Genomic DNA, 22,751 nt, shown 5'->3' on the forward strand with positions numbered 1-22,751 from the left:
GCAAAATGACCTTGGCCAGGCCAGCATGGCCTTGGCTGACCCACACCCCTTCCTGGGGTCTCAGTCGCCCTCCCCTGAGTTTCTGGGGGCCGGCTCCAGCCTGGGACCCCCGTGCCTCAGTTTCCCCATCCTTGCCCGGCCATGGCTCCTAAGGGCTGCTTTGTGTCCCCCCCGCACTGCCGTCATCCCCAGGCGTTCAGCTAGCCTACCCCACGGCCACGACTCGTCCCACGAGCGTCGCCGCTTTAAGGCGCGGCCCCTTTAAGAGGCGCCCCGGCCCCGGCCCCGCCCCCGGCCCGGCCGCGCAGCGCGGGGCGCCCCCTGCAGGCGAGCGGCGGCGGCGGCGGCGCGTGCGCGGGGCGGGGGCGGGGCGAGGCGCCCGCTCAGAGCGAGGCTGGAGCAGTCCCGCCGGCGCCGCCGCTCCGCTCCCGGCTCCGGCCCCGGCCCCGCTCCGCTCCGCTCCTCGCCCCGCTCCGCTCCCGGCCCCGCTCCGCTCCTCGCCCGGCGGCCGCGGTGAGTGAGTGCGGCAGTGCCCGCCCGCGGGCTGCAGCGGCTCCGCATGTGGCTGCAGCGGCAGCTTCAGCTTCCCTGCGTGGGGCCAGCCCAGCCCAGCCCAGCCGGACCCGGCCCGGCCCGGCCCGGGAGGCGGAGATCCCCGCGCCCCGGCGGCGGCCGGGGGAGCGGGCAGCCGTGGCAGCGCGGATGCAGCAGGGCTGGGCGGGCAGGCGGGGTGTGCGTGTGTGCAGGCATGTGTGTGCATTGGTGTGCATGGGCGTGTGTGCAGGCATATGTGCGTGCATGGGGTGGGGGTCCCAGCCGTTTTTCCCCCCTGGGTGGAAAGGGGAGAAGTTTGCCCTCGCTCGGGGCAGGGGCTGCCCAGCCGAGCCCCTCGCCCTGCCCCTGGAAGCAGCTCCTCTGTAGACACTGGCACTGCTGGGGCTGGGATCTCTGCAGGGACTGGGCTTCCTGGTGGCTTGCCAAGGGTGCAAAGGGGTGGGGGGAGATTAGGGTGCAAGGGTTAGGGCCGGCTGGCTCCCAGCTGGGCTGCGAGGCTGACAGCCAGGGCCGGGGAGAGGGTGCTGGGGGCAGGCGGCATCCAGCGTCTTTGGCAGGGCTTGGATCCAAGCCACAGGCAGTGCCCGGGGACATCCCGTCGCTGGTGCTTGAGGTGTGTGCTTGAGTTGGAGGTGGGGTGTTGGGTGGGGATGGTGTGTGTGTTGGGGGGCTCTGTGTGTGTAGCCCTTTATTATTAATGTGCAGGGTGATGAGCTCTCCTGGCTGTGTGATTTCCCTGCCCACCTTCCCTTCCCCACGCTGCTGGCAGTGTGGAGAGACCTGCATAGGCTCTGCAGCGCGAAAGGTTTGAGATTCCCGTGATAGTTGGGATCTTGTCCGGGGCTCTCCCCTCTGCACGATCCTGTCTCCTCTCCCGAGTCCAGGCTGCGAGCCGGGGGGAGGAGAGGTGGTGTGTACGTGTGTGCGCAGAACTTAACACAAAGGTCACTGGTTAAAGAGGCGCTGGATCTGGGAGGACAGGCAGGCATTAACCTTCCCCGTTAACTCTCCCTACTGCCCATGGGAGAGAGGAACAAGCAAAATCCACCCTGCTCACACGGAAATGAATATTCATGACGATCCTCTTCCATTGTGGGCCTGGAGGGGAGGAAAGTTGGGAGGCTGAGCTGCTTGGAGGAGGCTCTTCCTTGTGCCCAGGCGCAGTCCCTTTGCGGGGAGCGTTCTGGAGAGAAGCGTGTTATTGGTCTTTGGCTGGAAGGAAAAAAATTCATCCCTCTTGTGAAGGGGACGTAAAAGGGAGGAGAAAAAGGCTATTGACTCCATCAGAGGTTATCCATTTGAAAACACCATTTTCCTCCGAACAGCATCTAATTGCTTCCTGAACAATTTCAAGGTCCTTTGTATAGACTCAGTGGGTAAAAACAAGTGACTCCGGGTCTCTCTCTCCCTCTCTCTCTCTCCGTCTCAAGACACTGATGACCAAATGCAGTGCAAATATGTAGAGTACAGAAGCCAACGGAAAAGCGGCAGGGCAGAAAACGCCAGGATGATGCGGAGATCATTTCTGAAGTGGTTACAGAGAGAGAAGGGGGTATTTTTTTGCATCTGACTGTTTGCATAGTTCCAGTCGTCTGATATTAGTAAATTACAGTGCTACCGGGAGCGAGACAATACCCGCCTGCGGGGGTGGGAAAGAAGTTTGGATCCAAAATACGCGATCGTGTAGCAGAGCGATACGCTAGGAAGCGGCGGGGAAGAGAATCCAGCGCATCCCAGCGTAGAAGCGTATGGTATTTGAATGCTCCCCGTCTCTTCCCTTAAATAGAGAAGTTGAAGCGATCTGTCTATTCTGATTAAGGTCCCGGTGGACGCTGATCTAGACGGGTATTTGTGGCTTTTATCTTCTCCAGTGGAGCCTTAAAGAAATGACAGCGTGGTTTTGCTGTTCCCGGTTCGGGCTTTCTCTTGTGGCAGTTGCGTTCCGATGCTATTCTCTGTTGTATTTTTGGTAGCACAGTAAGATACTGATACTGGAGGCAGCTCAGTTATGCGCTGAGCTTTGTCCTGGGGAGGGAGGGGAGAGGGCCTAAAGTTTTACCCACTCGGCCTTTTTGTCATGCTGGTAGGCTGGTTGTGGAAGGCAAGCGCCTGAGCGGTCGGGCTGCGACGTGGGGACAGGAATGAGGAATTGCTTCTCTGTGCGATGCAGCCCTTGTGCTGGAGGGAGAGGGCCCTGAAATGGACTCCGGCGGTGGTGAGACGCGGGTGCCCGGCAGGGCTTCGGGCCGGCGTTTCTGTCGCCAATGTACACTGCTTGGCTGGTTGGGGGTGTTCGGGGCTTGTGCCTGTCCTTTCCGTGCTGCGGCCGTGCCTCCCTCCCTCCCTCCCTCTCAGCCTGATCTAAGCTAACGCAGCCAGCCACCCTGCCTCCACAGTGGAGAGGGAGATCGGAAAGAGACTTTACAGCTGCCTGGTGCTCCGTTGCTTGGCTTTGCCAGTTCCTACTTTTCGATCGCTTCCCATTTCATGGTGGTGTCCTGAGAGCAGAATCCAGTCCTTTGCTCCAGGCTGATGAGGGAAATTGTGCGTGTTTGCTCTGCAGGCCCAGGGTGGCTTGGGGGGCGTCTGACCCACTCCTCGCTTGTGCCATAGCGGGGGCAGAGCGCTGTGAAACTTGCAGCTGAGAGGTGAGGATTGCCTAGGTGCAGAATCTGTGCAGTGCCTGGGTTCGTGCCTGTGGTGGGTTCCCTAGTACGTCGTGCCCAGTGTGTGGTGTAACTTATACCTGCATGCCAAGGGGGGTGCATGCCGGGGGCTGGCAGGAATGGGCACTGCACCCACCCTCTCTTGTGGGTCGTGATGGCTGTGGGGAGAGCTGTCACTTGTGGTCTCAGCTCCTGTGATTCATTGTGCCCATTACTCACTCTGGGCTTCCTCCTGCTTTGGTTTTCCTCTCTCCCTGCATCCTGCACCCAACACTGGGGGAGATAAGCACTGCCACCCCCTGTCCCTGCGGTGATCTCTTGCCCGGGGCTCTGGGTTTGCACCATGTTGGGCTCCGGGCTGCAAGCCCCACCAGCTGTAAAGCCTGTGGAGGGTCTGGAGTTCCAAGTGCTGCATGTGGTAACTTGGCATAGCAACCTCTGAACCGTGTCTAGACCCACTTCTGTGATGCTTTTAAGTATCCAGCTGGCAAAGGCCTCCAAGCGATAGGCTCCTTCATTTCTCATGAGCAAGCTGCACTGGCCTGTGGCAGAGATGGGGGAGGGAGGAAGGGAGCATGAAGGAGGCAGTGTTTAGTTTAGTTTAGAAGGGGCTGCTGCTATTCTTGAAGTCTGTCTTTTTTTTTGGAGGTGCTGAACACCAGAGCTGGTGGAAGCGGAGAGTGGTTAGAATCTGCGTGGATTAGGTACACGATGTCTTTTGGCATCAGAATCTGCTTCAATACAGGGACTGTGTCTTCCTCCATACAGAACACGGCACGTTCTGGGCGCCGCTGTATTATAAATAGCTCCCCTTTCTAGCTCTGGTCAGCAGGAATGATCCTGCTCTGCCTTGACTCTCCCAGACAAGCCTGAGCCCATGCCTTGGCGTAGCGAACGCAGTGGTAAAGCCGTGTCAGCGCAGACAACTTGTTCATCCGGACGCATCTGGGAGCCTTGTTTGAGCAAATGTCACGTGCCCCACGGAGTCCAAGCGCTAAATAAGAAATGAATCGTGATGGCTTTGTGCCAAGCCAGCAGCCCTACCTCGGCACCAGGCCACTCCAGAGAAATGGTGCAGCAAAACCGTGTCTGATGCTTGGCAAGCCAAAAGGGACGCCAGCCCTGCAAAGGCCTCTGGCCCTGTTACCATGGCAAGTTGTTGCCTGGAGTGGGGTCAGACATTTGGGAGTAAATGAGGGAGGGGGCCACTGGGACAGCCTTGCCCTCATGCTGCTGCCTGATCCCAGCCTCCTTCATCCTTTCCCCCTGCTCCCAGCCCCTGATGTATCAGGTGTCTATCTTGTTTGGAGACCATTTGCCCATTCGGCCCCCACCATCTCCTTTATGATGAGCATGAAAAGCACTAGTCAAGCCGTGCCCTTGTTCCTTATCTGATGAAAGGCATAAGCCAAGCTTAAAATCACTGTGTCTAGACTGTTAAAGCCCAAATTAATATGGGCCCCCCCTTTCCTACTTATCCTGGAATGAGAGGTGCTATACAGTATACATGCCAAGTGTTTTATATTAACTCCTGGGCAGATGGTGGATGCTGGTCCTACAGGTGCTAGGGCATTGTAAGGAAGGGAGCAATGTTCATCTCTGATCTACAGCTCTGTGTGTGCCCCACGTCGGTCTTGGCACTAACTGAATCCTTTCTAAACAGCGTTGGTGTCTGAATCAAGCAGATTGTAATTTGGATTGACAGGACTGTGCATTGGTTTAGTGATTGCTCTGGAGTCTGGGCATGGCACTGGGACTAGGAAGACCCGTGTTTGCCTCCTGCTGTCCTGTGTTTCTTGCTCAGGTTTCCCACTCTGTACTCCAAGTCGGGGGAGATAGAGGGCAATTGTGCTGTGATGGGGAATAGGTGATGCGAGATGTGAGAGCAGCTGCCCCTTCCTGACCCTGTCGGCAGGGTCCCTGCAGAGCCCTGTGTGCCTGTGAGAGATCCCTTGGCTGTGGCTGCTGCTGGCACTCTCCAATAGCGGCCCTGTGATGTTCTCTGACTTTCCGTTATAGCAGCCCCACTGGGACTGACCAGTGGCTGTCAGCTCCCATCACAGCCTTCAGACTCCCCACCTTCCACCCTTTCCTCTCTTTGCCTCCCTCCATCTGCCAGCCACCTTGGCAGGGAGACTGCGGAGAAGTCGTAATCCAATTTCGGCACTTGAGTCACGCTTTGCTAACCACGCTGCTGGCCAGTGCTCGGGAACTTTCATCTGCCTAATGACCCCAGCTAGGGGACTGGGCGGATGGATGGACAGCCAGTCGCTGGATTGGGGTTTTACTGTTGGGAACAAATGTGGGCCCCTTACCAATGCATATGTGTGCTTATACAGTGGGGAGGGGAGGGAGCAGATCAGGGTATACTGGCCTTGCAATTTTTAATTCTCTTCCCTTTCTTCCTATCACCACCCCTCTCTTATTTCTTCCTTCCCCCCTTTTCTTTTCTTGTAAAGATAAAACCCTCCAGGCAAGGCAGTTTTGCAATATACTATTATTTCCAGGAATGCTCAGCCAAGAAAAATAAAGCATCTCTCTCTCTCCCCCTTTGGTTGCCTACTGTTTAATGTACAAAATACAGGGGTGGTAATTGCATTAAAATGTATATAATTATACTAGACGAAAAAAAATCTTGTTAATTGCACGAGTGTTTTGAACTGATAAGTGTTGAGTGATTCATGTTTTCTTAGGAGTTCACCAAAGCAGAGCTGTAGTCCACAATGCGTAAGGTTAGGCAGGGGCTTGTTTTCATGCTGTTTGCAGAGAGTAATCTCAGCCTTTGGCATCTGAGCCGACTTGGGAATCTCCTCCATCTCCAGCATGTGATCCTATGTTGGTGGTAACTCGAGCTTGGGTTTTAAAGAGTTGGGTAGCTGGGTGTTCAGGCCCCGATGCACAAAAAACCTGAAGCGCACACACTTTGCTTTAAACACTGAAGTAGTCTCATTGGCCTGCAAGGTGCAGTCAGTCAAAGAGCTAGAAAACACGCTTTCCCCCAGCTGGGGGTAGGGAGGAAACTCCCATGTGATATTTGCTGTAGCTCAAGTAAGGTGTGTTGAGACTTTGTGGCCTGTCTGGGGTCAAGGTTAGAGGCAGGGCAGTGGTGCCTATGGACCAGCGTGAGAAAATGTTGTAGAGCATTTATCACAGTCAATTCAGTTGCCAAGTGGCTGGAGGGCTGCACCCAGAGGGTGGTGGTGGGTGGGTCCTTCTCAGCGTGGAGGGATGTGGGCAGTGGGGCTCCGCAGGGCTCGGTCCTCGGACCTGCACTGTTCAACATCTTTATCAGTGATTTGGATGAGGGGGTAAAAAGCACCCAGTTCAAATTTGCTGATGACACTAAGATGTGGGGGGATGTGGGCACACTAGAAGGTAGCATCAGGCTTCAATCAGACCTAGACAGGCTACAAGGGTGGGCGGATGTGAATAGGATGGGATTCAACACAGACAAGTGCAAGGTGATGCACCTGGGGAGGAACAACTGGTACCATACCTACAGGTCGGGGAACTCCCTTCTTGTCAGTACGGAGGCAGAAAAGGATCTTGGAGTCATCATTGACTCCAAGATGAACATGGGCCGGCAGCGTGGGGATGCAGTCAGGAAGGCCAACCGGACCTTGTCATGCATCCACAGATGCATTTCGAGCAGGTCCAAGGAGGTGATCCTCCCCCTCTATGCGGCACTGGTCAGGCTGCGTCAAGTTCTGGGCGCCACACTTCAAGGGGGATGTGGACAGCATGGAGAGGGTCCAGAGGAGGCCACTCGCATGATCAGGGGGCAGCAGGGCAGGCTCTGTGAGGAGAGGCTACAGGACCTGACCCTGTTCAGCCTCCACAAGAGAAGACTGAGGGGGGATCTAGTGGCCTGTTACAAACTAGTCAGGGGGGACCAACAGGCACTGGGGGAGTCCCTGTTCCCCCAAGCACCGCCAGGAGTGACCAGGAATAACCGTCACAAGCTGGCAGAGGGCAGGTTTAGGCTAGATATTAGGAAGTGCTACTTCACGGTCAGGGCGGCTAGGATCTGGAACCAACTTCCAAGAGAGGTGGTCCTGGCTCCTACCCTGGGGGTTTTTAAGAGGAGGTTGGATGAACATCTTGCTGGGGTTGTATGACCCCAGTATTGTTTCCTGCCATGGCAGGGGGTCGGACTAGATGATCTACTCAGGTCCCTTCCGACCCTAGAAACTATGAAACTATTTGCTGTGTGGATCTCTCAGTCTCCATGGAAAGGACAGAAAGGATTGACTGGTTAACTGGACTCTGTTGCTCTGAGAACTTGCCGTAGTTACAGATAACACCTAAGGCAACTGTAACAGGAATACATTTGTCTCCTTTGTGCGTTTATGGGCTTTTTCTGTAAATGGTTTTGCTTTTCATCTCTATTGTTGGTTAGTTTCTTCTCTGCTCTGAGGACACCAGCAGGGGAACTGGGGACCCTTGAAGCTAGCTTTAAAGAAATCTAGCAGGATAGAGCTGAGCAGCTCAGGCATTCAGAGAGGCTGGACTAGACTGGATTCCAGGTGCAAATTTGGGAGTGGTTTTTGGAGACTGGATGTGTCCATTAATCAGACCTGGCTCTTTTAAGGAACTCGCTTCCCCGCTCTGAGTTTGCCTTGTGTAAAATGGGATAATGACACTTAACTGTAACCGGCGATGTTCGTAGTGAAGCTGAACTCATGAATGAGTGTAAAGCGCTTTGAGATCCTTGCGGTTGCGGGAGCTAGGGAAAGGCTGAGTTATATCAAATTCTCTGTGGAAGAGGGAATGATTCCCTAATCCCTCTTTAAAGCAGAGCGCTGGAGTGTGCAGTGGGGAAGTTGGAGCTGCTGCTGCCTTCTAGCAAATGTTTAAAATTCATTTTCTCTCAAGTCTCCTGTGCTGCAATGTCACACCTCCCTCCACCCCCAGCTCCTCTTCAGTCAGTTTTATTCCTAGAAGTGTTGGCATGAAAACAGGAGCCCTGATTTTAAAAAAAAAAAAATTTTCTTATGCATCCGTCTGTAGTTCCTAACTGGAGGTCCTGATCCGTGGCAGTCACCTCGCTTCCTTTGGGGTGTTGTGGGTGGGAGGGGGCTGTGCTCTCTGGTGGGCTGCGAAGCAGCCTGGGGATCTCTTCTAAAGTGGAGAACCTGTTTTACAGGCTGACGTGGTCGGGAAGGAACGTGGGAGCAGATGCACAGAGAACGCAGGAGGGAGATCCGCGGGATTACTGCATGTTGGGAGCGGGGAGTGTCGAGAGCCCTCTGAACCCAGAGTGGGCCTGGGCAGCAATAACACGTCGTGAATGTCATGGCAGCTTTGTGAGGCCACAGCGGAGGACGGGGCCTTGCGTTAGAAGTCACTCACATGCTTAGAAAGAGTCCCTGCCCTGGAGTGCCTTGAGCCTCGATGGCTAGATGGAGGTGGGGAGGAAAATGGAGCGCCCAGGAAGTGACCTGCCAGGGCTGATGCCATAGACCAGCTGCAGAGTGGTACATAGACTCCCGGGGCTGGATCCTACCCCCACTTAACAGAGCTCTGTAAGTTTGTCAGGGATGTGAGCTGGTGGGATGGGACTGTGCTTAGGCACCTTCCTGTTGTAACAGGATCAGGGGGCCAAGTTTCCTGACTCCCAGTCCGGTCCCCCGCATCCCCTTTGCAGTTACTGACTGGGTGGTGTGGGTCCCGTTGCTTTCTGGATGGGGTCACTAATGCCACTAACAGTTGAGGGGGAATCACCTTTAGCTTTGGGAGATCTGTCCTGGCTGCCATGGAGCTGTTTTGAGAGACCAGGCTACACAGTGTGGAAGTGAGCCCAGTTGTAGTACATCGCAGTGTGCCACGTTGCAGCATGATACACAGCCAGTCCTTTCCCTCTCGTGCTGTGGGCAGGGGGCTGGGCTCTTACAGCCACTTTCATTCTTATTTGTGGATCTCTGTGCCCGAAAGGTGTTGGTTTGGCAGGCAGTAGAGGCAAGCGTTTCTTCCATGTGCCTCCCTGGCATTGGGCCTTTGGCCTGGCTTGCAGTGGGAGGTGCAAGGGGGGAGCCATGTCCCCTGGGCCCTTTTTCTGCCCTGAGGTTATGACAGTGTCCTGTGTGATGTGCTGAAACCCTGGTTGTATTCCCTCTGTGCACAGCCATCAGACATCAACATTGCCTGTCTGCCCTTGACCCAGGCTGGATTTGAACCACGGACCTAGACAAGAGTGCTGCCCCAGTATCGCTGTCTGTACCAGGAGCTTCTGCTGCATCTGAAAGGCCTTGCACCTCTTCTTGGCCCCGGCTGGGCTAGCCGAGCTGTCTGAAATGTCATGTGGACACAGCCTTTAAACGTGTGTGTGTGTGCGCGCCTGTTTTGATTGGATGCCGTGGGCCCTTCCTGTGTTAAAACAAAGCCTGTTACTCTCTTGAAACATCGTTTCCCCTCGTTTCCCCTCTCTTTGTTTTGTTGCTGTTGGACCCGGTTCAGACATTTCTCTCTCTCTCTCTCTCTCCCGTCCTGCGGTTGAGCCAGACTCCACGAGCTCTTGAGTTGTCTCGCTGCTTCCAGCTTTCCCAAGCCATCTCCACCGAGGGCAGTTCGGCCCTGGGCTCTGCAGAGGGGCGACAGAGTGGGTCCGAGTGCTGGTTTGACTTCCGAGGGCCCATTCCCGTCGGCATCTCTGAAGGCAGGAGCGCCTGCAGTTTGGGGGAGCTGAGCCAGGCCTCCAGCGGGGAAGAGGGCTGTGTAGAAAGGAAAGAGAGGAGGGGAGAACAAAGCCTTGTGTGAGATGGAAAGAAGGCTCCTCAGGAATGTCCTGGGGCCGCAGAAACCTTGTTAGGAGGCTCGTGTTAGCAAGGAGCTTCGGGGACTCTCAGGAAGAGCTAATGGCCAGCATTGGTTCACATGTCGTTATTGGAAACTGGGAGCTCGCTCTGTGGGGACCTGCTCGGAGAGCCCCCAAAGGCCTGCCAGCTGGAGTTGTTCCTGGCTGGAGGGGGAGGGAAGGAAGTGGTGGCTGGGCTTTCTGAAGGCTCGAATCCCTTGTTCCTGCTGGGTTACTAGGGGAGGCATGTGCGAGCAAGAGGGGCAACCTCCCCTGGGGCCCGGCTGCGGGAGACGTATTGATCTGAGGAGGGAACGCTGTTGGTTTGTATTCGGAGCTGTGCTCCAGCCTGCTAAAGGGCCCGTGGCAGACGGTTAGGAAGGCAGGAAGATCCGCGTGCATCTCTGCCTGGGCGCCTCTAATTCCCAGCCGCCGGAGAGCAGAGCGCAGCCGCCCGGTTGTGACTAGACTGCGAGCGCTCTGCCATTAGTGGCCTAAGTGCCTCCCTGTGCCGGCAGCTTCTCCTCCCAGGAGAGGCAGCGCAAGAGGCTTTGTTCTCGGGGCAATTCCAGAGACGCTAACGGTGTGCTGGGGGGAGATACAGGGAGAGGGTAGGAGCCCACCAGGGAGCGCGCACTGGCTGCATGTCTCTGCTTCCATGGGTTTGGGTTCGGGTCTTTGTGCTGGAGAGCTCTGGCATTACCTGGCCTTGTTTGTTGACATCGCAGCACTCGGCCTTGCTGGTCATCTGGGGTCCAGGGAGGACTGGGGCTAGGACAGCTGGACCCTCCATGGGTGGAGTTGCTGGGTGGAGGGGTCTGAAATTGGTAGATGAGGACCGGGTTGGCTTAGCAGGAGCTGCAGGTTGTGGCCGAGGGGCTTGGTGCCAGCTTTGAGCAAGTGACACTAGCTACTTTCTTGCATGCTGACGCTGCCTCCCGACCTCTCCAATCTGAGGCTCCAAGGGGGCTGAACTGCTAATGAGCACAGCCCAGAATGGCTCGGGCCCCAGGGAAGCAGGTTGTTATGGCAGGGAGTGGGGTGCACCTGGGGTGAGTAGCTGGGAAATGAAGCCAGGACCAGTTGGACTGCAGCTGAGCCTCCTGTGCACTGAGCGGCCAGGATGGCTTCCTGGGGGGGGCAGTCCTTAGGATGGCTGCATGCAGTGCTAAGGAGGACAAAATAGGTTGTACGAGGACAGGACCACCGTTTGGTCACAAATTCTCTCACCCACTGCTGTCTGCTGCACAGGCTGTTGTATCTGTATGGAGGGCACTGCTATTGGACTAGCTGGGTGGATGTGGGAGAGAGTCCATTCCTTGCAGACTGAGGTGGGACCTTGGTTCAGGAGTTGCTAAGTGAATTTCTCCTGTTTGTTGTACAGGAGAGGTCGGGGCAGCGGATCCCACTGATCTCTTACGGTGTTGAACCTCTGCTTTCAGGGCAGTTGAGATTTGTTGCCTCCAGCAATGGAGGCAGCTGCAGCTGAGTGCAAATTCAGCACATTTGTCGTTCCCTGCAGGATCACAGACAAGCCACTTGCCTTGCTCTCTGCCTCAGTTTCCCCTCCTGGCCATGTTGTTCACTTGGATTGTGACTGCTTTGGGGCAGAGATGGCTTTGTGCTGTGGGTCTTCGTAGCCCGGTGGGGCCCTGCTCTCTGACTGGATGCGGGGAATTTCCTCCTGCAGTGTGGGCAGCCTGAGACCAGGAGCAGTGAGGCTGGTTGGTAAGAGCCAAGAGATGCTTCCTTCTTGAAGCAGCTGAAATGCTGTAGCAGCAAGCTGGCTGCCTGCTGGGGCCAGCCCATTTAGGTGTCAGGAAGCTGCCTGTCTTTGCTCTCTGACAGTCCTGTTGCTAGCACAGGGAGAGTCTTGCCCTTATTTTGAATAGCTTTGCTTGGTGGTGCCTTGGCACGGAGACCTAGCCATGTCCGGTGGTCCCTGGCCAGTGCATCCGCTGGTGGGACTCTAATCTTGTTGGTGTCATTGAAAAGCTGGAGAACTGCTGATCCTGCATGGCAGGATCGCACGTGCCTCTCTGGTCTGGGTGATGTTGTGGGCTGGCGGTGCCCTTTCTTTGTTACTCATTGCTCAGGTTTTCTATCTCGCGGGTCTCTGCTCTGTGTGGAGGAGCTGGGCTGCCGGTGGCAGGGAGGTGGAGTTTCCTTCTGATGGGTGCGGTGACCTGTGGCATCCCGTGAAGGCTTTGCTGTGAGGAGGTGGTGTGGGGAGGGCAGGAGTGGCGGTGGAAGCTGGGGCAGGAATGCCTTGTGGCTCCTGCAGGCAGCAGGTCAGGGCCAGCGATGCCGGAGTGGGGCACACACCTGCTTTCTGTGTGTGCAGCTGGTTTAAGCCGCTGTTTCCTGCTGCCAGCTCCCTTCTGTTCCCCCTGCAGTGCTCGTCCCAGACCCTCCCCGGTTGCTTCTTGGAGAGCGAGACTCTCTTGGGACCTGGGCTCAGAGGCCCAGGTGGCTTTTCTAGTCCGGGGTTATCCTCTGTGCCATGTTACTAGGGCTTACTGTGCTGACAGGCTTTGTTTGTCTCCAAGGGGTGCCCACAGTCCCGGGCCTATCTTCATGGTCCCTCAGATTTGGCATTTGCCTTGTGGAGAAGAGGTTCACAGACCACTGGGACCTTTGTGCCCACCCCGGGTTAAAGCCTCATGCAGGATGATGGGGATTGCTAGTCCCCTCCCCTGCCAAGCCTGGCTGCAGCACTGTCATGGTACTTGGCCCTGGGGTGTGACACCAGTATAAGATGCCCCAGGGAACTTATACCCAGGGCATCAGTCAGGACTAGGCAAATGGCACGCCCGTTCCCCCCCGCCGCCTCCAGATTGCCAGGGGGAGTTGGTGGCCTGGGGAAGGGTCTTCTGGTCTTGAGGAGGATGAGAACGAGTTGCAGGTAGTGTTTTCTCCATGCCTGCCTTGTGCCTCCTCTGCCCAATGCTGATGTACAGTCCTAGCCAGCCCACGCGCCCTCTCTGGCCCTGGAGCTGGCTGGCGTTCAGCAGCCTGGGATTTCAGGCTTCTGGAAGCAAGCAGGCCGGCAAGGAGGCCTTGGGCTGTCTCACTGGAGAGGCCAAGGGCAGGCGGGGGCTGGGAGCAATGGGAACGTCAGAGTTCACGTGTATAAACCGCAGAGCTGAAAAGTTCCCAGCTGAAGTCATGGGCTGTGGGTGTGAGGGGGGAGCAGCTCCAGGGCTGCTCTGTGTCTGGGTCGACAAACCACAGTCCCTCCGCCTCTCTCCTTCCTGGGAGACCTCAGCCTTTGTGTCTCTGAGCCTGACTGTGTTGGATCTGTTCCCCTCTTGTGACTCCCCGTGTAGTGGGGCGGGCGCAGCGAGGCCTGGCCCAGCCCCTGGTTGTGCACCCTTTCCCCTCTGCTCGGCTGTGGGAGCTCTGGGCAAACTGCCCCGATGAATCGGATGGCGAATACTAGGGGCAAAGCAGTGGGGACTTTGATTTCAGGATGGTGGGGGGCAGGAAGGCAGGGGCTCTGCTTGTGGGGTGCAGGGTGAGGGTGGGTTCGCTTGGGAGACTCTGGAGGTGGTGTCATGGGGGAAAAGGGGGGTGGCTCTGCTGTTGGCTCTTCGCCATGGTTTTGCCCCCTGGGGTTATGCCAGGCTGGTGTTGTCGTATGAGCCAGCTCCTTGTTTCTGGCTACCTGCTTTGGGGTGTTTATGGCCAGCGAGCACAGAGGCTTTTACTCCCCCTCATGGTGGTTGTAGAGGTGCTAGAGTGCCTGTACTGGATTTGTCAGGGATTTGCATCCTAGCGGGTGCCTGCCAGGGTTTGTGGGTGTCTCGTTGTTCTTCACCAGGCAGTGCTTTCTGGTGAAGACTGCATCGTGTTGCTTCGGTGTCTGGGCACTGTGCAGTCTGTGGCAGCGTCTCCCCAAATGGCCTCGACAACCCGGTCGTGCTTTTCATCTCTCGTATCTCTGGCCCTGAAGCAGGAGATGAGGGGGAGATCTGCTGCGTTCCTGAATTTCTGCTCCTTCCAGCTGCCCTCTCTGAGGCCGCTTTTCCTTGCTGGTCCTGCCACAAGTCTGTTGTTGCTCACCTGTCTGCCTAAACCCTGCCTCATTTGCTGATGAAGGGCCAGGGAACAGGATGGCACCAATCTGCAGTTGCCTGCCTTCATGGTACGTGGGGAGCAGCCTGTGGAGACGCCAAGTCCTGGCACATGATGCTCCCTACAGAACTGGTGAGCACAGGGCTGAGGCTGCTCTAGGGTGATGAGCTGGAGATGGCGTGTTGGCCCCACTCCCAGGTCCCAAACCTGCCTGGCACTTTGCATTGCTCCTTTGCTAACAGGCAGTCAAGGGAGAAGCCAGGGGCTGCCCGCTCCATTCAGGAGGCTGCTAAGAGAGAGGTCCTATTTGTGGGGTCCCTAAAGACCATTATCTGTCTGTCGGGCACAGATCTGCATGGCTTGCATCCTCCATGTAACCAGAGGCCAAGAAGAGGCAGAGTTTGTATGCTTATCATCCTTCCTCTCTCCAGGGGCTGATGTAGCTGGGGATCCTTGAACAAACGGTTTGTACCCACAGCGTTGTTCCTTTCTGTTCCTTGCATGGACCAAATGCTGCTGGCACAACCAGGCGAGACTGTCCTTGCCCCTCCTGTGCTGTTTTTTCTCAGCCTCAGTCCACAACCCTGTGCAACACACGCACAAAAAAAGAAGAACCACCTCCTATTTTTTCCATTTCGCAGGCTGGCTCCGATGTGGGCTTTTGCAGGCAGCAGGGAGGTTTTTAATTTTCAAAATATATGGCAGCGGGGTGGCTATAAATGCTTTCACCTTGGATGATATGTTGTGCTACTTTACATGCTGAATTGCAAGGGCAGGGAAATCAGATCCTTGATAAATGCTGTTTGTATTTGGTTTATGGTGGCAATAGTACTTTGCACTGATCTGCTCCTTTTTTTCATCAGAGAAGCTCCAGTCACTCTGCAAATGTTAATTAAGCCTCTCCAGAGTCCCTGGGAGATGTAAGTAGTCTTATAGAGGGGAGGGGAAACTGAGGCACAAGGAATTTTAGAGGACTTGCTCAAGATCAGTCAGTAGCAAAGCTGGGAGAAGAACTGGGAGTTGTGCCGACTAGTCTGTGCTCTGATCATTGAGCAGCCTCCCTCTGACACTGCAGGTAGGAAGGGGAGGAGGTGTGTTGCAGACAGCAGAGGTGCTACGGATTGATGTTGGCATTGTGGAGATCAGAATAGGTCTCGTTTAAAGCTCTCTGACATGTGCCGATTTGGGCCCGGGCCCTGGTGCACATTTGAGATATGGAATTGGCGACAATGATTCCACTTATTCGCTAGCTGGGGAACAATGGAGAAATCCCTGCAAATTTGTTTTTAATTAATGTGTGTATTGGGGGGAAGTGGAGGGAAGAAATAAGCTTAGTCAGTTGTGTATGGTTGTGTGTAGACTATAATGTTTTGCCCCTGGTAGAACTGCCAACCTTGCCTTATTGCTGCAAGCCTTTTCTGCTCTCCCCATGAAGGCAAACCTCAGAATTATACCTTGTGCATTCCCAAATCTGCCCCACTCCCCTCTGCCCTTTGGGGCTCTTTTTCCTTTGCATCGTTTTCCCATCTTGTTGGCGATTATTAAAGGAGCGTGCATGAGATTTGCACGTGTGAGTGAATGTGAATAAAGAGCTGACTCTTCATTTGCTCCATCTCCATCTCCCCAAATGCAGCAAGTGACTCGTAGCGGTGAAAGATAAAGACCCATTAGATCTGATTTCTGTGGTCTTTTTGGGGCCCAATTCAGGGTAATTCCTTATTCCTTGGCTCTCTGGCCCAGCTGAAGTGTCCATCTTCCCAGTGACCAGAAATAAGGGGGTTTGTTCTCTTGCTGACTCCAGATCAGTTTCCTTCCATGTGCATGGAACGAGGACTTTTCCAGGTGCCCACTCTGTAGGTTTGTCGGGCACACCAGTGTTGACCGGGGCTCCTTCTGCCTAGTTTGTCTTCACCCGTAGTAAAGCTGCTGCAGTGAGAACGCGGGTAATGAACCGTTACATAGTGAGGCACAAGCCAGCATAGATGTGGGCCTGTCGTCCTGGCACAGAGCTGGTTTTGCGGAGCCAGGAGCAGGGGAATTCCTGTGGCTCTGGGCACGCCCATAGGACAGCTCTGTTTGCTGCTGTGTGGGCAGTCACCTTCCTAGTGATAACTGTGAGCGGTGGGACTGCAGTCGTGGCGTGTTTGGCACCAGGGATGGAGTTTGCTGAGTCAGCTATTCTGTGCGCTCCTGAAGCAGTACAGCATCGCCTCGCTGGATCAGGGAGTTGGCATCCGGCCTAAATTCCTTCCTCTCCCCCTTCCCCCTTTCTCTTCTTTTATTCTGTCCCATCTCTCCTGGTTCTGCCCCTTAGTGTCTCCCTAAATGATGCCGAAGGCAGCAGATCTGAAGTCGCAAAGGCAGGATTATGACTTCTCTGCAGGACCCCATAGGAGGAGGAGCCCGGCAGGCTGGGGAAGGCGCAAGCGGTTCCATATCTTTATTAGAAAGCAAGTGGGCCGCAGGCATTTGCAGGGAAACTCAATGGCTTTTTTGATGAAAGGGGCTTTGAAGTCTGTGTGTGAGTGTTGGCTGCAGCGACGCAGGCAGAAGTTCCAGCCTGATCTAGTTCTCAGAGCAGCTGTGACCAGTGTCTAAAACAATTGAGGCCTCGTGGCCACTTTAAAGGTGAAACTGTTAGCAAATTTCCTTTCCCAGCCCCGGGATGAAAGGACTTGGATTGCGTTTGGTGGGCTGCGGCCGCCGTGTCAGCTTGGCCTCCTATGGTGGGTTTCCTGCCCCTGTGTATGACACATGCGTGTGTGAACACACAACGTGGGCATAGCCCGTCCCTTCGCCAGTCCTTCTGTGTGCTCTGTAGTGCCACGGCTCTCCCCCTCTGCCCTCCTCCTATTGCATTGCTGCAGTTTGAGTCATCTCTGCTCAGGGTGGTTCTCTGTCGCAGGAAGTTTTGCACTGTTTGGTTTTCTGGCCCGGCAAAATAATGGAATGTATTTTTAGGCCTCTTCGCATTGCTCTCTGAGTTGGCATTAACACACGGCCCGGGCTGGGATGTATTATTTTAATGCAGTCCATGTCAGGGCTGGGCTTGGCTCCAAGGCGTCTGCCTGGAGGTTTCCGAAGTCCTGTAGCCACGGTGGCCGTGTTTGTGGAACAGGATTAACATCCCGGAGGCAAACTAATTGCTGGGTGTCCAGTGGGAATGGAGTTGCTAGTCAGAATTCACAGGGTAGGTCTCTGGGAGGGGCAAGAGCTGCCCAGGGCAGCTGGCACTGATCACTATTGCGGTGTCAGCGCGTAGTACGGAAAGTGGGAGGCTAGCACGCTCACTGAGGCACAGGGCTCGGAGCTCCTGGGTGCTCATCCAAGCATTGTCACAGGATTTGTCTGGGGGAGACGCATGGGGACAGGTCCTGTTCTCTCGTGAGGCAGCGAGGTGCCATTTAATACAATAGGTGTACGGGGTCCTGCTGCTTTGTTGTGTGCCTTAGTCTTCAGGATAAGTTGAAGGTGTGTTACCAAAGTAGATGTACTTAGGGCTTTTCAAGGACTCACGCGGTGGAGTAGGTTTGCATTTGGACATCTAATCAGTGCGATGGAACAAATTTAGTCCTGCAAGGCCCAGGTAACGGTGACATTCAAAAAAATGCTGGCCTCTATATGCTTCTGTGCAGCAGTGGTAGGACTGAGGCATGAGAAGAGCTAAGCAGAGACGAGGTCAGGGAATCTCAGGCTGTTTTGGGGGGAGGGTCCAAGGCAATGCATAACCCCTTGCCTTTCTCAGACTAGGCAATAGGCAGCCTGGGGAAAACAAACATGAAAGAAATGCCTCTTCTTGACCGGTTCTAGCAGGTGTCTGTGTGGTGGGAGCACAGTTGCATCCGTCAGCTGTCTGCGCTCAAATGCAGAGCCTTCTGCTTCAATTTACACCCAGCCTGATCCTCTGCTGAATTTGTCCAAACTGCAGAAACCCAAATCATTTGGTATTTTTATTTTATATTTTAAAATAAAACTCCCCCATTCTTTAATCCCTGTTGGTGGCTTCAGGCATGTATTATTGAGCAAAGCAAGATCTGGCTCCAGAGTTGCCTAATACCAGAGCTGGCATTCACCGAGAGGTAACTGCTACCTGAGAGCAAGCCATGAGGCTACTACACCATGGCACCCCAAAGCCCAGGTTGCTCAGAGACGTGCACTGCCCAGGTCCCTTCTCTTGCATATCTCCACTCCCCCTTGAAGTGACTCCAGGAATGTGCTCTTTTCCCTTCAGTATTCGCCAGGACTGATCTTCATGTCTGCAGTGCTGTGATCCTTCCGATATCAACGGCGACTAACCAAAGAAAACAACTTGTATCTCTGCTCTCTCTAAAGAGTCACCGCATCCTTTCAGCCATGTTTGTACATAGGCGCTTACGTGGTGTGCCCGTCTTGTGCTTCCTGCTGTGTGTTTCGGTCTTCTTTTCTTTTTCCTCTGTCTGTGTTGGTCTCTGGCCGGCCTAAGTGGTAATCTCCTTGAGGCGGAGACTTCTTGCATACAGCCACGACCATGCAGATATCGTGGCCGCGTTACTGCTGCCTGGGCTTGGATGGAGGGCCCTGCTGAGCTTGCTGGGCAGTAGTAGGATCCTTATGGGTGAAAGGGTCCAAGTTGTCTCCTGGGCCCTGCTGTGGCGTGGAGCCTGGCAGCTCATGGGAAGTTCTGTGGGACTCTGGCTTGGTAACTCAGTCTTATTAGCACTACAAGGCATGTCACTTAGTCCTGGCGCTAGGATTGTGAGCTTTCCCCTGTGTCCTGCAGGCTGCACCGTGCTGCTGCCTGCGATAGGGTCATGGTTCAGTGGTAGTGATGAGACCAGACTAGACAGCAGTCAGAGGAGGGCAGGCACTGCCTGGGAACCTTGCTGTGCAGCCTCAGAAGAGAGGGGGGCCCTGAGGGTCTGGCTCCTTGGGGAAGAGGAGGGTCAGTGGAAAGGAAGGAGGAAGACTCTGCTCTCTCTGTGTGGGCTGAGGCACTTTGTGGTTTCAGCACGGTGTAAAGCACTGGTCTGGCTGGTGGTGGGGGAGATCTTGGGGAGGCTGGGTGAGTGGTGCAAGAAGCTGACCTCATGTATGGCTGGTAAGGCCATGTGTCTTGGCCACAGGCAGTTCCAGCCGTTGGAGGAAAAGCAGGCTGTACAGCTGGGGTGGCTTTGTGGTGCATTGGGCTGGCAGTCCGGAGGCAGCGGTTGTTTTCCTTGCTGTGTCATTGGGGCACTTCCCTTCTGTGCCTCGGTTTCCCCACCTGCGCTGTCTGGCTGGTGATGTTCCTCACCTGTCTTGGTGGTGGGAGAGTAAATTCATTAGCATCTGGAAAAGGCTGTGCTGCTTTGATGCCCAGCACTGCAGAAGCAACAGGGTATGAAATAATTAGTTGCTGCCTTGCTACACTGCCGAGGGCATGGGTGCGGTAGGTCCCCACCTTGCTCAGCAAAGAGGCACTGGGCTGCTTTGCCTGGCCTGAGTCTGCCCTGGTGAGAGACAGGCTGGGCCCTAGGGAGCTGGAAGCCTGTGATGCTTCCCCATGGCCTGGCTTTGATCTGCTTCTCTGTTTGCGGAGGCATGGGCTCAGACCCCAGTAAGGCAAAGGGTTGATGAAACAAATCCCATGCTGGGTGGAGTTCTTCAGAGACGAGGGCTGAAAACCCATGGTGCTGGCTGGCTCCTTCCTCCTCAGCATTGGTGGTCCCGTGTCCTCCCCACCTCTGTGCTCCGTGCCAGAAGTCGTTTTGTTTCCGGCTCATTTGGGAGGACGCATGCTCCAGACACATGGGGTGATTCTGGCTAGGACTGCTTCCAGGGCTGCCGGCTCTTGGATTCGGTTCTCTCGGCACCCAGGGAGCTTTGCAGCTTAGCACCTGGATCGCTTTCCCCTTGCTGCTTGTCCAGCTGTGTGTGGTGTGTATACACAGTCGCTCAGCCCTGCCTCTGGGCAGGCTCCTTGGGCCCCGAAGTGTGGGGAAGGGCTCTTGGGGAAACGTAACTGGGGCAGCCTCAGCCTGGCACCTGCTCAGTGGGTTAGAGGTACACTTACCATGGGGAGTCTGAGTCCAAGCCTGGCTTGGATGACCCTGCAGGCAGGAGGCGAGCTGAAGGGGTGGCCATGTGCAGCTGTTGTGGGGGCAATCCTGAAACGGCTTTTGTTTGTTCCACTGTAGCCCGTGCTTGTACCCCAGGGGTCAGCAACCCCCGGCACATGTGCCAAGCACGGCACACAAGGCCATTTTGCTCGGCATACCTCCGCCAGCCTGGGCTCTAAGCAGCTGCTGCCAGCCATGGAGCCCAGGCTGCTCCCAGCAGGCGGCTGGGAGGCTGCAAGCCCTGCACAAGCAGATCGGGCTCCGTGGGCCAGCTGCAGCTAGGAGGCTGCAAACAGATGCTACGGTCTCCGGCAAGTTGGTGCTCCGGCACCTTCCGAAGTAGACATTGTTTTTTTTCGGCACTCCAGCCAAAAAATGTTGCCTACCCCTGTTGTACTGTGAACTCTGAGGGTGGCAGGGCGAGTGGGAGAAGGAGGGGCACCTGGAGGGGCATCTGCAAGGACAGAAGGTGCTGACACTGCTGAAGCCGAGGCGCGCTCTGCTCCCTGCCCTCCTGCGTGGAGCCCTGCAAGCCCATTGCTGGCCTTGCCAATGCTGCACTGTAGCTGAATGGCACTACTGGAGGAGGAAGCTTCCTTTGGTGCTGCAACTCAATACTGGGGAGATGCTCATTCCCGTTACCAAGCCTCTAGCTTCCATGCATGTGGGCAGGAAACCAGGCGTGCTGATGCTGTTCCAGGCTCCTGGCCCTTGCTGCAGTGAGGTGTGGCCCCCAGGGGCAGTTCAGGAGCTCAGGTAAGAGGCAGCTCATGTCAGAAGGTGTTTCACGTAACCAAAATTACCACCCCACTCACATTTGAAGCCTGGACACTCGGGCTTGGGTCATGTTCGTGTACTGGGATCTCCTGGAGGATTGAACTCTGACCAGCTAAGGCTGCTTTGCTGCTGAGTGAGGGCTTCTATGTGGGGTTGTAATAAGCTTTAACTCAGAGCTTCCAACCTTTCCTGGCCTGGGGGCAAACATGCTGAGGAAGTAATGTGCAGTCAGCAACATCCTCCATCACTCCCCCAGGGCAATCTTGTTTTTTACTCATTTTTCTGCATACACAAGGAACTTTGGAGGGTTTTGAGGACAGTATCGTATATGCAGGGATCCTGGTTTTCTCTGATTTCCAAATTAAAAAAAAAAAAAAAATCTCCAATTTTCAGGTTAAAAAAATTACTCAAAATGCACATTTTTCCATTATTAAAATGAAACACCAGTAATACATAGGTAGATAGATAAATAACATTACATTACATTTAGTGGTGTTTCATTTTGATCACATGAAAATGTGTTTTTTGGGTTACTTTTTTAACCCCAAAATTAGGGATTTTTTTAATCGGAGAAAACCAGGATCCTTGCTTATGAGTCCCATGGGTTAGGTCTGCTGTGCTGCCTGCTAGAGCAGGGGCTCTGGACCCAGTGATTTCAGGAAGTCCCTTCCAGCTCTAAACTTCTGTGACACGGTTAAGTACTGGTTTCACATCTTTAATTCACTTATCCTTGCTTCCCTGAGTGCCTGCCTATAGATCAGTCACTGAGAACTGGCTGGGCCAGTTAAGGGAAGGCTGTCTTGGGGCCTGGTCAAGGGAAGGTGAGAAGCACTTCGTGATAGTATCATGTGGCTGATTAGACTGAGCTTTTTCCAAGAGGGTTGGCGCTCATCAGGAAAGGGGAAAGGACACCATCACTCCCAACAACTAAGCTGGCATATGGTTATAGGGAGTTCTCTAGCCCTTTTTCCTATACCCAGCCCAGAATCTTGCTCTGCTCCATCAAGAGGCACCATGGGAATCCACTCAGTGGTTTGAGGACCTGGTCCATGCCTCATGCAGTTCCCCTGGCCAGGAGATGAGAAAACAGTGAGAAGGAGTGTGAGATGGCAGGTCTATGCCCTGGGTGAGCAGGTAACAATCCTTGTCTCCCTGTTTTCTGCTGAGAAGCGCTCATCTGGAGGTGTGCTGGTGGCTGGCTGGGTTTTGTCGCGGAGTCCGCAGGGTTGGCCATGCCAAGCTGGGCTGCTGGCCTGTCGGGTTCTGTCCACCTGCCGCCTCCACCTGTTGCTCTTACGCAGGGGGAGACCCTTGCCTACATCCTGCGTGCCCGTCGGGCTGTGCTGGAGTGGGGTGAAGAGGATCCTGGGGATGTGATTCTGGCAGAGCCAAGATGCTGCCTGGGGCTGTATCTTCTCTGTGCCATGCCCTGCCGGAGATGCTGACTACTGTTGTGGAGTTCAACAGGATTATTCCTGGTGAACCCAGCTGGAGACCTGAGGTAGGGATGTGTCTTTCTTTTGGAAATGCAAAACTCTCGGTTGAGAGATGCTACCTTTTATTAGACCAACTAAGAAATTGCAAAAAAAAAAAACCCTATCTTTTTCTGCAAGCTTTTGGGCTCCCACACCCTTTATTAGGCTCAGGGAAAATTAAAGATGGTAAAAAGTCCCCTTTTGGAACACCTCATCTGAGGAGGCAAATGGGAAGCAAAAGGTTTAGCTGATGCTTCCCCTATGTAGATGGTATCTTCATGTGCCATCTCACTAAGGGGTGTTTGGTTCTGGTAGATCAAGGGGGAGAGAC

General features: G+C 54.9%; 1 protein-coding gene across 6 annotated transcripts in view; it reads left to right on the forward strand.

Moving 5' to 3' along the window:
- The first annotated feature begins 371 nt into the window (after positions 1 to 371).
- PLXNA1 (plexin A1) overlaps positions 372 to 22,751 on the forward strand; it is a 233,419-nt gene continuing 211,039 nt past the window's right edge. For 2 of the 6 annotated variants that reach the window (XM_090022932.1, XM_090022938.1), the window contains exon 1: positions 372 to 513. The gene's annotated coding sequence lies outside the window, so the exon portion shown is untranslated. Of the gene's footprint in view, positions 514 to 1,680; positions 1,910 to 2,187; positions 2,307 to 9,698; positions 9,820 to 22,751 lie in introns of those variants that run through there. The other 4 variants (XM_090022936.1, XM_090022933.1, XM_090022935.1 and 1 more) reach the window with 4 other exon arrangements.

Source organism: Crocodylus siamensis, chromosome 11 (genome assembly GCF_052110815.1).
Source record: "Crocodylus siamensis isolate JL-2025a chromosome 11, ASM5211081v1, whole genome shotgun sequence".
In the NCBI taxonomy this organism is placed as follows: Eukaryota; Metazoa; Chordata; order Crocodylia; family Crocodylidae; genus Crocodylus; species Crocodylus siamensis.